This window comes from Cinclus cinclus, chromosome 3, assembly GCF_963662255.1.
Source record: "Cinclus cinclus chromosome 3, bCinCin1.1, whole genome shotgun sequence".
In the NCBI taxonomy this organism is placed as follows: domain Eukaryota; kingdom Metazoa; phylum Chordata; class Aves; order Passeriformes; family Cinclidae; genus Cinclus; species Cinclus cinclus.
Window position 1 is genome coordinate 15,313,734 of NC_085048.1, and position 12,784 is coordinate 15,326,517.

The following is a 12,784-nucleotide window of genomic DNA, read 5'->3' on the forward strand; positions in this document are numbered from 1 at the left end:
ACCCCCCTGCAGCCCCCGGAGCGGACCTGCCGCCGCACTCGGCACCGGAGTCCGCCCTGAGAAGATGGCGGCCCCCTCCCTCAGCCCGTCCTCCCCGAGCCCCGAGGGGAGAGGTGGTGGCAGGCGCCGGCTGGGTGATCCCAGCGATAGGCAGGACGAATGCAGCCGTGCGGTTCGGAGTGTTTAAGAACAAAAACCCAAGGGCAGGGGAAGGTGAGGTGCGGTGCCTGCCTGGTGCGAGGGGGAGCAGGTTGAAGCCCACAGGACTGGTCTCTGCACTGTCTCCTGCGGGACTGCCCGCAGGTGCAGGGACAGTCTCTTCCCTCACAGCTCGTAATTTATTTTTCAACAGTTTAATCTGCTTTACGAGGTCGTTGTCTAGTTTCGAGGCAGCTAAAGAGAAATGCTGTCGTTCCCAAGAGGTCGGTGCAAAAGTACTTTTTAGGCTAACTAACGTTTAAATCTACATTCTTAGAAAGCTTTTTCTGCACTCAAGGAATAAGAGCTATCCGAGGAGGTGCTTTGTTCTTCGATATAAAGCCACAAGGATTACTCAAGGCAAAAAGGGTGAAACTCAGCCCAAGCTGTGGCACTAGTGACTGATGCAGCACAGGGAACACTGGCAAGGTGTCAGTGAACACTGGCAAGGTGTCAGTGAACGAGCGTGGTGTTGCTTGCATTGGGAAAACGGGGATGTGATCCATGGCTGTGGTTTCTTTTGGCCTCAAAGCCCTTAGGACTTCTAGCTGCTTCCTGCAGAAAGCTTCAGAAGTCTGTATTTTGGCCCAGAAACTCTCCTGTGGCTCTTTCACTCTCCTCTGGTGATAAAGTTATTAGCTTTCTGTAAGTGATTCTTTATTACTCTGTTTTAAAACTCTTCAGGGAATTCAAATGAGTAAGCAGGTACTCTTTTGCTGCCGTTTGTAAAATGTCCAAATAAATAACTGCAGGCTTGCCCAGATGTTACTGCCCTTTGCAATGCTAGGTCCTTTAGCATAAATAATAAAGCTTGTCAACCATATTTATTTTGCTGGTTGTAGTAAATCAGATGAATGAACAGGGACTATGTACATGTTCTTTCAGATTTTTTAACTCTTAATAGTTTTTCCATCCTAATCATTCCATATTTTCTCCAATGAAAGTCACCACTGTTGTTTTGCTTTTAACTTCTTTGCCACTCTCCTTGTTAATATTTATGCGTGATCAGTTACTGTGGGATATAAAGGTATACATTGTGCGGCTGCTAATGCATTAGATTTCCTTGTCTGTATTTGTATGTCACAAATAATATAGCTGAGTAAAAATATTAATTTTTGCTAAAAATGTGATCTTACAACTTCATTTTTGCATTAGCTAATGGTGGTACCTTTAAAGTAACACCACACTATTCCCGAAATTTAGCAAACACTAGCATTCTTAAACTGTCTACCATACCTTCCAGTGTGGCATATTTATTTGGTTATTTTGAAGGGGATTAAAAACTTGGGGTCTGAAAGGCAACTACTACTAGACTTTGACTTTCTGCAGCAGCTCTTCTATCAGATATAGTGCAAATCTGCAATATAGTAATACAGCCTCTAGTGGTTGCATCCACAGTTTGATATTGGAGAATATGCAACTGAGATGGTGTCATGGTTTAACTTCAGCCCAGTACAAAGCAACAAAGTACCACACACACACTCATCACTGCTGGTCTGCCCAGTTTAAAGGAGAATCAAAAAATAAAGAAAAAACTTGTGGGTTGAGCTAAGAACAGTTTAAAGTTTAACAGTTTAAGTGGAAACAAAAATATTGTAATAACAATAATGATTACAATAGTAATTTTATTGCGAAGGAGAGAGAGAAGGGACTAAAACTGAATATGAACAAGCAATGCACAGGACAGGGCTTACCAGCTGCTGACCAATACTTGTCCCATGGCTGAGCAGTGGCTGATGCTCCCAGCCAACCCCAGTTTAATATGCTGAACATAACATTCACTGGTCCAGGATATCCCTTTGGCCTGGTCAGATCAGCTGTCCCAGCTGGGCACCCTCCTGGCTTCTCATGCACCTGCTTGCAGGCAGAGTATGGGAAAATGGAAAGTCCTTGATTTGAGAGTAAGCACTACTTAGCAACAACTAGATTGGTGCAGTATCAACATTATTCTCATACTAAATTCCAAACACGGGATTGTGCCAGCTGTGAAGAAGGATATTAACTCTATCCCAGCTGAAAACAGGACAGACAGTACCATCATGCAATGAGTCTTTGAATTCTTTGGATTCTATTTTCTACAGCAGGTCAGGTTTGATGATTGCTGAGGTATCAGATCTTCTTCTATCTTTAACTTAAATAGATTCAAAAATTTGCCATTCCAATGAAAGTGCAAGGCCTTTTTTTTCTTGCTTGACAGACTGTGCATTTGCCTCAGCTCTTTTCTTTATAAAGCTAAAGACTTGTGCTTGGGTAAACTTTCTAGAAGTTGTTTAGACTTGATATCAAGACTCAACAGTTTGGAGACTTCCTTACTTCTATTGTGTTTTAGGACATCAGCTAACTGCACCTACAGCTATTATTATTCCAATTTTTCAGTAGTTAAGGAACTGTTTGGTACTCAGGCTTTTTTCCTTGTAAGCATTCTCGTACACAGGTACGAAATAATTTCTTGATCAACCAAACTGAACAACTCCCCTCTCCTAAAGAGGGCAGCGTTAATTTGAACTGCTTTGCATTGGCCACAAACCCAGACTGAGTATCCAGGTGGTGACTGTGAGTCAGCTGACACATGGCACCTCATTACTCTGCAGCAACACTTTTATTGGTCTGTGCGAGTCCTGTGTCTTTCACTGAAAGGCTGTTTTCTCAGCACTTCCATCATTTTTATAGTTCGAACACCTCAATAAATTATTCTCCTGGTTCTCTACTCCTTCATTGTTATATTCAACAGTATTATTAGACTTTCTGGTCCCAATGTCTCAGGCCCAGCAAACCCTACACTCTGGCCTTTAGGTATCTATGAGTGATACTTAATTTCAACACCCCATTCTTTGAACCTGTGAGTAAGCATTGAAGTGGAATGCCTTGATAATGAGACGGCTGTGTACAAAGCTTGCCTGTGCAGAATGGGGTACAACTATTTTGTCTTTAGGTTTTCCTGCTTTTTTCCTCACCACAGCTCCTCCTGTTCTGGTTTTTGGACCTTCCTTCCTTCCTCCCTCCCTCCCTCCCTCCCTCCATAAAATGCCACTGCCTTCTTTGACCCAGTCATTCAGAGAGGTCTTCTACTAAAGAGAAACTAATAACAAAAATATTTTCCAAAGATTCATGCTCTGCATATTGCTGGAAAGCTTTGAATCTCCTGGATACACACAGACTACAGCTCCATTAACCAGAATACTTGATTTGTACAAACATTTCTTCCAACACTGACTTCAAAACAGTATTAATGGTTACATCAGTCAGTGTTGTTAAAAACATGTCAGCTCTTCAAAATAGTAAGACAGATTTAAAAATAACTGATTTTCTTATCTTTTTGTTTATTTGTATGGTTGGTTTTGAGCCTTTAGAAATCTTATCTGTATGTCAAAATCTTTATTTGCATCACTGCTAGTAAGTGAAATCTCAAATCAAGGACTAGGTGCTATAGAAACACAACAATACGGCAGCCTTTGGAGATCTTGATATCTAAAATTAGCTAATGAAAGCCAATTGATTGAATATAAAGGAATACTGGCTATTGGTCTGTATTACAGTCTACAATCTTCACACCTTTCTGCCCAAATGTTTCTTTGGACATTTTAAGTAGGGTTTGCAAGAAGGATTATGTGGTAGATTTGGTGTGTTAAAGGGGCAATTATTGCAATAATAAGTATGAGAGAAAGTGCAAAAGACTTTGTGTCCTTGAAATTTAACATATCAGAGTTGGAGGTGAATGTCATGGATCAGAGGCAAAATTAGTGTCTGTTTAATGAGAGGACGTGCTAAAGGACTTGTGAGAATAGCAGGGAAAGAGTATGATGATCTGGTTAGAATATGATGATCCCTCAAGCAGCTGCCTAGGATAGGACCCAAAACGTGTAAGGTTGTCTTTTTTAACTTGCAGCAGTTGTGTCCCTCAGTGACCAGCTCCATGATAGATTGTTTCTATTTGCTCTATTTTTATTTTATGTCAATGGTTTTTCACAGAATTTCTTTCTTTGGTAGTTTTAGATGGTTTGAGGAAATATTTTTTCTTGGCCTTCTTTGTATGTATTCAGTACTTACAATGATTCTGAGGTGTCTTTGTTAATTCTATTAGGGGTGTTTTGAGGGAACACAACAAGAAGATGGTTCATAGAAAGTCTCATTATTGTCATCACTTGTCTTTGAACTTTAAAAATAAGCATGCATATAAATGTAGTCTGGCAGCTTCTAATTACTGGGTGGCAATTTTGAGGCAGGTGGATGTTAAACTCAGGATATTTCTATAGTAGATATAATTCATAGAAGATAAGTAAAATACTTTGTGGTAAGCCTTATTAGTGGATTCTGTCATTTCACCCCAATTCTTACATTTTTTTCCATGAAGCCTCAATCCCTGGTGTTGACTGCTCAGACAAACACTTTCAAAACAGCTTGCACTTTTGAAAATTTGTTACCACAGTTTTGGAGAAAGGCTTCTCATGATTTCTGGATGTATAAATCCCCAAAAGACCAGATACCTGGTTATTTTAAAGTCTTTCCTGTGATTTTGGAGGTTTCACTCCTGTTTTAATGATACCAACTACAACATATAGCAGCTTCAGAATAGCAAGTGTGTCTGATATTTTAGAAATAATTTGAAAATAATTGCTATTTGAAAAATTATTTGGTCTCATAGGTCTATTTCCAGAGCTTTATTTCCATAAATAAGTACAAATTCTGCAAATTAAAAAAGTTCAGAAAAGTATATTTTTCCAGGTCCTTTTGCATATGGAAGTGCCTACTTAAAAATCTCTGTTTCAAGCACATGTGATTGTGTGCTTTTCCCACCCTTACTGCATGTTACATTACATACCTTTGCATTGCTCTCAGACTTTTGTGGAGAATTTGAAAATATTTATTTTGCCTAGTATTAATAGTAACAATATCACCTGTAACAGAAATGGTAGTGTGTAGACAAAAGCAAGAAGAAAAACATGGAGAAGAGTGTTGGCATTTTTCCGTTTCCCTCAAAACTCCTCAAAGGTTTCATTTAAACCAGCAGTGTGGGAGCAAGCTGCTCCAAGGCTGAAACTGGACAAGACTGCATCTGTAACATCTTTCAGTGTAATCAGAAGTTTACTTACTGAGATTTGGCAGAGCTACACCATATGTTTTAATTTAAATTCAATATTACTATCTTAGGCTCACGGTATTTGTAAGGTATGCCCTGGATGAATGTGTGTGCTGCTGTGTGTTATCTTTCAGGACTCCCTCAAGTGCTGCTCCTCTCACGGAGCCTTGGGCTGTCTCGTGCTGTGCAGATCAAGCCTCAGGCCCCTGGGCCATCTGAGGAACAAACATCAGATGGGAAGGCCTCAGGGATACTGACTGCTGAAGTTACCTTGCTACAGTCCCAGAGAGATTCTTTTGACATTCACCTACAGAGCCTGTGTCTCTCCTGTCTGGGCTGCTCCCTCATCCTATGTCACCATCCCTAACCACCACAGCCATTCAGTCTCTGCACTGGGCCATAAGCCATCCTGTTGACACGAGGGGAGGAGACTGACATCTGCAGAGGGAAACTCAGTCTTTCTAGTACCCAGGCAGTTGTAAATACCTCTGCAGCTTCAGATCACCAATGAAAGTAGGCAAGGTCAGCAGTCTGTGGGACACTTTTGCACTCACCAGACCATCTTCAATACATCACTCTGTTGTGTCAGATCCCTGACGTATAGCTTGAGGTAAGGTGATTTCAGAGAAATTAAAGGTTTACAGTTCAGTGCCAGAATGAGCAAAGTTTCAGGTGACAGCACTTACATGGAAGACAACTGGATGGTGTTTAGGAATTAAAGAGACATTAGTTCCCATGGGCGCAAAATGAAAAGGCAAGGAATGTTCTCAGATTCAAGAATTTTTAGAAAGAAAAGCCTGTATTGTCAAACACAAAGCACCTTTATTCCTCTCAAAAATTTGCTGTAAAGGACCAACTCCTGAAACTCATAGAAGATAGCAGTGCTCCATTGCCCCCACTGGAATTTAGAAACTTGAAATGGGTCTGTCTTCAAAAAGCTGCTTTGAATACTACAAAACCCTAAGAAATTAAATTCAGTAGACAAAGACTGTCTAAAAAAAGAGAGCTAAGACTGAAGTTCACCTGGCTTTAACATGGAAAACAAGCATAGAAATTCAAAGTTTCCCCATTGTAATAAGGCGTGTCTCAAAACAAAGTAGAATTTAAACAAAAAAGCTTAAATCTATTTTGTTTCCCAGTCAGGCTTGCAATCAAGAGTGTAGCATATGAGATCAAGCACTTCATTAATGTCTGCTAAATAAAATACAATGACCTTTAAAGTGGAGAATACATGTAGAAACAAAAATAAGTCTACTAGCCTGGCATCTTCTACCCTTGTATGGTGAAGTCCTCACTTGCTCAAACATATTCAAGATCAACTGCCTTTAATGGGAATATCTGGCAGTGATGAACTTTAAGCAGCATGCTCTAGTGGAAGGTGTCCCTGCCCTTGTCAGGGGCATTGTAACAGAGTGATCTTTAAGGTCTTCTCCAGCCCAAACCTATTCTGTGATTATATGAACTAGCTGCCTTGGACACCTTTCAGGAGCTATCCTTTGCTACATTTTTTTGCTTGCCTGCATCTGATGATCTGTAATCCATGGAAAATGTAGGAAATTAGTTTACTTCGTGGGACAACTTCTTGGTAATAGGGGACATGGCAAGTCCTAGGCAGTACAGAAGGGAACTCTCTTCAGAGTGGTGGTTCTGCTCTTGAATTTTGCCTGAACAAGATCATAGTCCAGGGTGTTCTTAGCTACTGACACTTGTACTTAGCTATTTAGCATTCCAGGCATACAAAAGGCCTGCATCCTCCTGGGGGAACTGCTCATAGCTGCTCTGAGTGGTAGGGAAAGACCCTCTGGAGTCTGTACAACTTGGGCCACACCCTGCCTAAGGAGGCTCAGGCAGAAGGATTCAGTGGAGAAGCTGTACTGAGAAGATGTAGTTTGCATAGCATGGCACTGTGACTATATGGATAGACTGGAATAGAGTATTTCACCTGGAAGGAACCCACAGTGACCATCTCTCCAACTGCCCAACCAACCACAATTTAATAATTGTGGCCCAGTTATTAAATGTTAACATTAAATGTTGTTAAGGGTGGTGTCCAAATGCCTCTTAAACAGTCTCAGGGCACTGATTGTCTCTAAAGGAAGCCTTTCCAGTGTTTGACCAATCTCAGAGTAGAGAAATGCTTCATGATGTCTTGTCTGAACCTCCCCTGATGCAGTTTGAACCATTCCCATATGTCCTATCATTGCATCCCAGGGAGAAGAGCTCAGCACCTCCCTCTCTCCCCATGTTCATTCCTTAGGAAGCTTTAAAGAGCAATGGATTCACCCCTCAGTTCCCTTTGGTTCAAACTAGACAAAGTCAGTGCCCTCAGCCACTCCGTGCAGGACATGCCTTCCAGCCTTTTCACCAGCCTTGGTGCCTCACTTTGCTAATTATGGCTGTTTCAGTCACAATGACTCTGCACTTTGTAGGTTTGAATTTATCATTTTGTGGATTTTAAGCACATAATTTCATTTCTTGCACTGTCATCTAAAAATAATTGTGCAGTCTGCTCTCATCACACTTAACGTAGTGCCACAGTCTTATCTTTGCTCACCTGTATATGCACAGCCTGAGTCATTACCCTCCAACACTAGTAGCTATCCATTTTAAAATGCAGTCCTGAGTATGGAATTGCTGCCAGGCACTTTCAGAACTCAAGGGGACATCTAGCAGTATTCCTGCAGCTGCAGGACAATGGATGTAGGGACTGTCCTTGGATAATGTGGTTGTGTTAAGTTAGACCTAATATGACAATGGAGTTTCTTGGAATACAATTATACTGTTTTGAAGTACATAATCAAAGGATGTTGAAAATGGTGAACAGGTGAAAAAGCAAAGCATGTGGATTTAAATAATCTCTGAGGCTGTTTCAAGAACAGCACAGGCGCTTAGGCAGTAGAAAGATGTGCATGTCAGAAATGAATAGATTAGCTAGCACCTAAAGGCTTGTAGACTTCAGAGAGAAAACAGAATGAACTAAACCTAAATCAATACAGCAAAATGTATATTAATTTTCCAGTCTTTCTTATTACTTAGAAAACACAGTTTAAAGAAACAAAATAATTTCATTAAACAAGGAGAATTGGGATAACTAACTAACCAACCAACTTCAACTCTTTGAAGACAACTTTTATAATGATAATCCACCACAGGGAAAACATTTTAGCTTTGAACTTTTTCCACACAATCATTATTTTGTCACTAAAGAGAAGACCAAAAAAATAAAATGTTTATTTATGAGGCATTTATTGTGGATAGAGAATTAAATCATAAGCATGAATTATATATAAAACATTTGTGATAAATGGAAATAACACAAAAAACCCTGAGAAAATACAGATTTATCTGAAGCACTGCATTATACACACTGTTAATGTTTGCTAAGTAACAGACAATCTGAATGAGGCTCACAAGGTCTTCAATATGTACAAAAACACAGAGTGTTGTAACAAAGACCCCCTTTCATTGGTGTTATCAGCAGCTGATCCCTACTGAGCTTTGTGGGATTAGTGGCAGACAGTGACGAACTTCAGTAGAAATGTACAGACTTTGGGATGCCACAAAGCTCAATCCTTTTACATCAGCTTTATTTGTGTTTGAACTGAGTTACACTCACTCTCTTAAGGTATCTGACAGTCTTTCTTTTGGTGTCACTAATATCTAAAAGATAGTGAAAAGTAGGAATGAGCACACAGTTCTCAGTGGCTAAAAGAATGTCATCAGTACCTAAAAGAAAAAGAGAAAACAATCCATTGGTAAAGTCCAGATAAGATGAAAAATGTACATAATCGTGATATGCATTAAAATAACAACAACAACAACAAATATTACTATCTCAAAAATTCATTTAAATATCCATCCAGAAAATACTAACTTAGAACCCAAGGAGATGTAATGAATACCCTGTGCTGCAAGTAATCATCTTTTCATACCTCAGCACAAAAGGCTCTGAGCATATTATCAATGAAGTGAAACAAATCACACGGCAGCGTGTTGCTTGGTGTGTAGATGATTAAAAATATTTTTTTAATTCTTCATTTATACCAACATAAACATTTACAGTGTTTTATGAAGGAAACAAAACAAAAATAAGCACCAATAACTGATTTGTGGTTAAGAATTCAAATGCAGTAGTGCTTGGAGGCAGCGCAATTGTTACTGTGATGCATGTAAGGAGCCTTAAGGCAGCCCCTTAATTCCTCTGCATTAGCATCCCAAGTAGCAGCTCATGAAGGAAATCTGGCTCCACAGAACTAGACTGTCATATGGGTCAAAGTAAGCTGAGATGAGGATTTGCTTCACAATTGCTGCGTGCATGAATGGCGAGTTATGGAAAATGTCTTCATCGGGCTGAGAGATGATGCAATCCACTGCCTCCTGTGGTTTCTGAGCACCTCTGAAATGAGGCTACTTTGGTGTAAACTGCAAGCAACCTAATTTGATATTTATGGTTTTACAATCGAATTTTATCCTGTGGGAGACTCGTTGATTATGCAAAAACCTATAAAGAATTCCAGTATAAGCTTCAAAGCACATATGCCATTTTGAAGGCAGCTGAGACTTTTCCTGATGCGTTTTTAAGTGTTAGAAAACTTGTTGAGTAAATACTACATTGTTTCATCTCTAACAAGGGAAAAGAATTGATGCAGTACTTGCAAAGCAATTTATGAGAGTCAGTCAAGAGGTTTAATACAGCATTCCAAGGAAATCACATGATTTCCATTCACATATTTTCATTACCTTTACACTTACAGACAACACAGCACTCTGTTTCCAAAGCTATTGTCTTGTGATAATGCTCATAAGAGAGCCATTACAGTGCACAGTTGGTTTGGGCTGAAGGTAGAGATTTGGTTTACAATATTTATCTTTCCTTATCTTTCAAAAATTGAGGAAGTTCTCTAATGCAGGATGTCTGATTAGTTGCCGAGATTGATCTGTGACCCTTATGGTTTGAGTTGTTTTGTTTTTACTTTTCCACATATACAGCTGCAAAATCAGAACAGTGTAGGCACACTCTACCCATGAAAATTCTTAGTTTCCTGCACTTAAACAAAAAACAGTCTAGATACTGGCAGCTCCTTTTAAAAAAAATAAGATATAGGAAAAGGGTAAACATTGCTGCAAACAGTTTTTCAGTTTCTATAATTATATTTAAAAAAGGAAAACAAAACAAAAAAAAGGAAAATAAAACTAAAAAATGGAAAATAAAAATACATAGCCCATATTTTCAAATCAGTTATACAGGAAAATTTATGGAAACCTAGAAAGTGGAGTTAATTTTCACATATATATATATAAGGCAATATGAAGTGCTTGTGTGTTAAATATGTATCATTCTGATGGAGTCTTTATAAATGTGTAAGAGAGAGATTTATTATTTATATTGTTTCAGGACTGTACTTGGTTCTTTTCAGTAAAAAGCAGGAGGATGTGTCTCCTTCCTTAAAGAATATAAAATGCCTCTTAAGCAAATATATTGGATTCTGTGCCTTTAAATTTGAAATAAGCTATTTTATGGGGATGGGAGGGTGTGCAAAATGAAATGTAGTTGTAATTGTTAAGGTTTGTGACATACTGTGTATGGCTCAAGCTGTTATATCTATTCCTATACACATTCAATTAAAGAACCCATCTTCAATGATGTAGTCTAGCACACCCCTGGGAACTAATCCAATGTCTTTAGCTATCTGTTTTACATGAAACCAATTATTGTAATATCTCCAATGTCTAAGTGGTATTGTCCTGAGTGCTATTTTCAGCATGGTCCAAAGTATTTATTTCAATGGGATTATCTATCTACTCCACAAATTTATTATGCTCTCAAGAATATCCATGGAGTCACATTAGCATTTTTGTATTCCACAGCCAAATGTTCAAGCAAAACGTAATATGAGATAAATAATCAGCTGACTAAATTTAGTGCTCTTCACTTCTGTTTACATAAAATGACCTCTTGCTGGTGCTTGACCTCTCTCAATCCTCATTTGGAGCTCCCTGTGACAGCCTGTGTCCATTATGTGTTTTAATGCTCTGTTTTTCCCTGGTGCTGTGTGATGCTAGCTCAGCTCTGCTATAGACTGCAAGCGCTGTCTGGAAAACTCTGGAAAGGATAATTAAAGCAGTGTTATAGGAGTTTGCAGAAGAGAAGTTCTGTCTCTAGCTACCACAAATTATCATTGTTTTACAGCAATAATAAATGTACCCACAGGCACTGAGGTCTCAGTTGGGCCACTATTTGACCATGTCTGAGCTAGTGCAGTTCTCTGTTTTGCAATTCTGCCTTTCCAGAAGTACAAGGGGGATAATTATCTAGTCCAAAAGAGTGTTTAGGCTTTGTGCATTAACATAATGCCTGTTTGTTGCTAAACAGTGTGTTGTTTTCATACTCTATTGTTAGCAGGTTCTGACTTTCTGTTTGCATGACAAGTGCTGAGGTTTGTGGAAAACCTCGAACAACTGTGGGGCATCTACTCATCATTATGACTTCTGTTGCCATTGTCATGGTTTGTTACTGGTAGCTCACTTTGACTTGCTGGCATTGTATAACCCGTGCTCTATGAAGCTGTTCAGTGACCTCGTATAGCAGACCTTCACTGACCTCATTTTATAATAAGTTTTCATTTATGATGAGATTTTATAAAACTTAGCAACAGAACAAATGGAAAACTTAGATTTGATGATGCTTTGGACTCCCTTTATTAAAGGAAAATAGCTAAAATGTAATGAAGTGACAAAACCCAGTACTTGCATCTGAAGTACAGGAAAGGGAGGTATGCAATGATTCATGGCAAGGTGCAGTGGGGTGACCTGTTTTTCATTTCAGTGAATTTACTGTGTGTCTCATGAGGAACTTGCCAACAAAGCTTTAAACAAAGATGATGTTTTAGGGTCTGCCTTGTTAAGGAGGTCCCAGGATGATTTAAAGCTTTTCAGATGAGACAAGTACATACAGCAAAGTGTGTTGTTTCAAAGGATGAACATCAACTTGCTGGTATGACTGTTGGGCGGTAGCAGTAAAACCGCAGTGATGGAGGGATGCCTGCATGAGTAGCATAGCAAAGGTACCAGAGTAAGACTAAGTATATGTCTGGAAGCTCATCTTGTAAGCTGCTCTTGTCACAGCTAGCCAAGACATTGCTGCCACAGTCATTCTAGGATAAAATCAATGCACTTCTATTTTCAGTCTGAGAAAAGCAGAATTCTGCTCAGTGAATACTAAAAAAAAAATAAAAATCTTCTGTCTTTTGAATGGGCAGGACATACTAATTTTTTCAATCTCAAAAATCCTGAGATGTCTCTCCTTTCTGAGGAGTTTTCTGTTGGAAAAGCATGCAGTTATCCTTTCTTCCACTAGCACTGGATGTCTATTAAGTCTGCAAACTGGAAGTCAGCTTGAAGCTGAATCAGGCTTATGGAGTCAGTATCAATGGGAAATACATTTATTTTGGCTCCTTCTGTCACATACTTATCAAAACTGCTAATACACTGAGTGCATTTTGATATGCA

At 39.2% G+C, this 12,784-nt stretch overlaps 1 protein-coding gene across 1 annotated transcript in view; it reads right to left on the minus strand.

Annotated features, from left to right (window-relative positions):
• ASAP2 (ArfGAP with SH3 domain, ankyrin repeat and PH domain 2) overlaps positions 1–5,569 on the minus strand; it is an 88,714-nt gene extending 83,145 nt beyond the window's left edge. Inside the window, exon 1 of the mRNA XM_062488501.1 lies at positions 5,556–5,569. The gene's annotated coding sequence lies outside the window, so the exon portion shown is untranslated. The remainder of the gene's footprint in view (positions 1–5,555) is intronic.
• Positions 5,570–12,784: the final 7,215 nt, after the last annotated feature.